The sequence below is a fragment of the Canis aureus genome, chromosome 1, assembly GCF_053574225.1.
Source record: "Canis aureus isolate CA01 chromosome 1, VMU_Caureus_v.1.0, whole genome shotgun sequence".
NCBI lineage: Eukaryota > Metazoa > Chordata > Mammalia > Carnivora > Canidae > Canis > Canis aureus.
In genome coordinates, this window is record NC_135611.1 from 111,842,264 (window position 1) to 111,846,941 (window position 4,678).

At 40.9% G+C, this 4,678-nt stretch overlaps 1 pseudogene; it reads left to right on the forward strand.

The window, feature by feature from the left end:
• Positions 1 to 1,002: 1,002 nt before the first annotated feature.
• On the forward strand, positions 1,003 to 1,754 carry LOC144311297 (zinc finger CCHC domain-containing protein 17 pseudogene; annotated as a pseudogene).
• Positions 1,755 to 4,678: the final 2,924 nt, after the last annotated feature.

Below are 4,678 nucleotides of genomic sequence, written 5' to 3' on the forward strand. Positions count from 1 at the left end.
AGAGTTCCACTTAAAAAAAATATTTATTTATTCATGAGACACACAGAGAGAGAGAGAGAGAGAGAGAGGCACAGACACAGGCAGAGGGAGAAGCAGGCTCCATTCCATGCAGGGAGCCTGAGTGGGACTTGATCCTGGGTCTCCAGGACCACACCCGGGACCGAAGGCGACGCTATGCCACTGAGCCACCCGGGCTGCCTGAGTTCCACTTTTCCACATTCATGGCAACACTTGCTTCAGCTATCTTCTGATTCATGTCTTTATATGCATGTTTTTTATCATTTTATTTTCAATCTCTCTATATCATTATATTTAAAGTGATTTTCCTGAAGATAGTATATAGTTGGGTCACGTTTTTGTAAACAGTATGATAAACATTGTCTTTATTCAGTGTGTTTAGAGTTTACATTTAATTATTGATATGGTTTGATTTAGGTTACCATTTTATTATTTTGTTTGCCTTTTTCTGTTCCTATGTTTCACATTTTCTGTCTTCTTTTGGGTTGTTTCTATATTTTTGAGTATTTCATTTTTTAAAAATATTTTATTTATTTATGATAGACATAGAGAGAGAGAGGCAGAGACACAGGCAGAGGGAGAGGGAGAAGCAGGCTCCAAGCCGGGAGCCCGGCGTGGGACTCGATCCCGGGACTCCAGGATCGCGCCCTGGGCCAAAGGCAGGCGCTAAACCGCTGAGCCACCCAGGGATCCCCATTGAGTGTTTCATTTTTATTTATATGTCTTTTTAGCTTTACTATTTTGGTTTGGTTTTTTATTTTCTATTTGTTTTAGTGTTGCTCTGGGAAACTTTATATACGTATGTATGTATGTGTATATATGTACAGATAAATACATGTATATAACTTTTCAAGTTAATATTTTATGAATTGACAAAAAACACAGAAGTCTTGGGAGACCCGGAGTTGACCCAGAACCTTAAAGGTAAGGTTGAATTACCTTTAGCAGAAGAGAAATAGAAGCCATAGAACATTAAGGATAAATTCAGGAAGACCCAAGACCATTGAGAACTTGCCTGCTCTCTACACTATTTTCCAAGGACAGGTTGCTATGGTGACAGACTATGGAGCCTTTATCAAAATCCCACAGTCAGAAGCAAACTCTGGACCATCAAGCTCACATGTCATCTTGTCACACGGAAAAGCCCTCTGAGATAGCAGATGTTGGAGACAAAGTGTGGGTGAAGCTTATTTATCAAGGGATGAAAAATGAGAGGATATCCTCAATCAAGGGACTAGAAAAAACCTGAGCCCCAACAATGTTATCACTAAACAAGAAGAGAGGTGGGGGCAGTCCTTCCAGGATTACACTGGGCAGATCACCCTCAAGGCTCTCCTGAACACTACCTGCAAGAAGTGTGGCTGTAAAAGCTACTTTGCAAAGGATTATTTTATGCAGCCAGGAGGGACCAGGTATTCTCTGATATTTAATGAGGAAGAGAGGAAGAAGCAAAGTCAGCAGAGCTTGAGAAGCTTGACCCCATGAGGGACTCTAGAAAAAGAAAGAAGAAAAAGAAGCACAGAAAAAGGAAGTCATCTGACTCTGGCAGCTAAGACTATGAGAATGACACAGTCAAGAGGGCAAGACACACATCAAAATACAGCAAGGCAGCAAAGAAGGGGGTGGAGGAGAAGAAGAGGGGGAGGAGAGGAGGAGGCGCAGGAGGAGCACAAGAAGTGAGAATGAGAGTAGAGGGGGTAGTTGAGAGAAGGAAGAATCAGGAGCCTTGTGCCTAGAAGCCCTGGCTCCTGCAAAGACTTAGTGAGAATATAGCCTCCCACCCCACTGACTTCTCATCCAAGAGAGATGGCTCCCTCATGCAGCAGACAGGTTTGGGAGTTAGATGTCAAAAGCATCTGCCTGAATGAGTGTTTAACTTATCATTCTTGGTCTCTTTGCAAGTGACCCCTGCTGCTCACCCATTCATTCATTCACTCAACTGCCTTCATTCAGCCACAGGTCCTATTACCCTCTCCAGCTGCCATTGCCAGAGCCAGATTCCTGCACAGGGGCCCACGCTATAGCCACAGATACTGCTGTGGAGGCAAGTGTGGCCATAGTTGGAGGACAGATTGGCCCCTCCCTGCTGGGTCTTTCCTGGCCTGATTGGTGAGTGATCTCTGCAGGATCCAACACAGAGGCCAAGGGAGACCAGGAGGGTGAGGGAGAACATGGTAAGAAGTGGTGCTCACTTTTTCCATTCCCTCTAGTATGATTCTACAATGCTACAAGTGACAGTGAGAAAACCATTGTTTGCAACAACCAAGCTTGTGTGTGACATTTTGCCAGATCACTGAACCAGATAGCTCAAGCCAAGATCATTGCTTTACATTTACTACTGTGTAGATCAATTGATTTTACCTTGGGTCTCTGCTTAAATTCCTGGCACTAAGACAAAAACAAAAACAAACAATAAAAACACAGAAGCCTTACAACTATCTAGGTCCTTTCGTCATCCCCCTTTATGTTATAATGGTCATATGTATTATATCTACATACACTGAAAAATCATACCAGACAACATTATGATCTTTTATTCAACCATCATGCATATGTTAAAGAACTTAAAAGGGGAATAAAAAGGGAAATACTGTATTATATATAGTTAAATATTTACCATTTCTATTGCTCTGCTTTTCTTCCTGAGATTTTTCATCTGTGATCATTTCTCAACCTTTCTTTTAGAGTAAGTCTGCTGTGATAAATTCTCTTAGTTTTCATCTGAAAATGTCTATTTTTGTCTTCATTTTTTAGTTGTTTTCCTGGATTGACAATTCATCTCTTTCTGCACATTTAAGATGTTGTTCCATTGTCCTCTCACATACATGGTTTCTAATCAGAAATATGCAGTGATGTGAAACATTGTTGTCCAAAGCTTTTTAAAGCGTATTTTTTTTTCTACACACTTTTAAGCATTTAAAATTTTTACTTGGTCTTTTATAGTTTAACTATGTTAAGTCTGGTAATTTTCTTTGATTTTTAACACGTTTTTGTTTTTTTTTTTAAGATTTTATTTAGGGACGCCTGGGTGGCTCAGCAGTTGAGCATCTGCCTTTGGCTCAGGGCGTGATCCCAGAGTTCTGGGATGAAGTCCCATATCAGGCTTCTTGCATGGAGCCTGCTTCTCTCTCTCCCTGTGTCTCTGTTTCTCTCTCTGTGTCTCTGATGAATAAATAAATAAAATCTTTAAAAAAATAAAAAATAATAAAGTTTTTATTTATTTATTCATGAGAGACACACAGAGAGAGGCAGAGAACCAGGCAGAGGGAGAAGCAGGCTTCCTAAGGGGAGCCTGATATGGGACTCAATCCCAGGACCCCAGGATCATGATCTGAACCAAACAAAGGCAGATGCTCAACCATTGAGCCACCCAGGCATTCCAACATGTTTGGGTTTTATTGAGGTTTTTTAATCTGAAAAATGCATGTCTTTTACCAAATTGGAGTTTTCAACTATTATTTCTCCAAAATTTCTTTTTTTTTGCAGTTTTTTTAATTTATTTTTTATTGGTGTTCAATTTACTAACATACAGAATAACCCCCAGTGCCCGTCACCCATTCACTCCCACCCCCCGCCCTCCTCCCCTTCTATCACCCCTAGTTCGTTTCCCAGAGTTAGCAGTCTTTACGTTCTGTCTCCCTTTCTGATATTTCCCACACATTTCTTCTCCCTTCCCTCATATTCCCTTTCACTATTATTTATATTCCCCAAATGAATGAGAACATATAATGTTTGTCCTTCTCCGACTGACTTACTTCACTCAGCATAATACCCTCCAGTTCCATCCACGTTGAAGCAAATGGTGGGTATTTGTCATTTCTAATAGCTGAGTAATATTCCATTGTATACATAAACCACATCTTCTTTATCCATTCATCTTTCGTTGGACACTGAGGCTCCTTCCACAGTTTGGCTATCGTGGCCATTGCTGCTATAAACTTCGGGGTGCAGGTGTCCCGGCGTTTCACTGCATCTGTATCTTTGGGGTAAATCCCCGACAGTGCAATTGCTGGGTCGTAGGGCAGGTCTATTTTTAACTCTTTGAGGAACCTCCACACAGTTTTCCAGAGTGGCTGCACCAGTTCACATTCCCACCAACAGTGTAAGAGGGTTCCCTTTTCTCCGCATCCCCTCCAACATTTGTTGTTTCCTGCCTTGTTAATTTGCCCCATTCTCATTGGTGGTATCTCATTGTGGTTTTGATTTGTATTTCCCTGATGGCAAGTGATGCAGAGCATTTTCTCATATGCATGTTGGCCATGTCTATGTCTTCCTCTGTGAGATTTCTCTTCATGTCTTTTGCCCATTTCATGATTGGATTGTTTGTTTCTTTGGTGTTGAGTTTAATAAGTTCTTTATAGATCTTGGAAACTAGCCCTTTATCTGATATGTCATTTGCAAATATCTTCTCCCATTCTGTAGGTTGTCTTTGAGTTTTGTTGACTGTATCCTTTGCTGTGCAAAAGCTTCTTATCTTGATGAAGTCCCAATAGTTCATTTTTGCTTTTGTTTCTTTTGCCTTCGTGGATGTATCTTGCAAGAAGTTACTGTGGCCGAGTTCAAAAAGGGTGTTGCCTGTGTTCTTCTCTAGGATTTTGATGGAATCTTGTCTCACATTTAGATCTTTCATCCATTTTGAGTTTATCTTTGTGTATGGTGA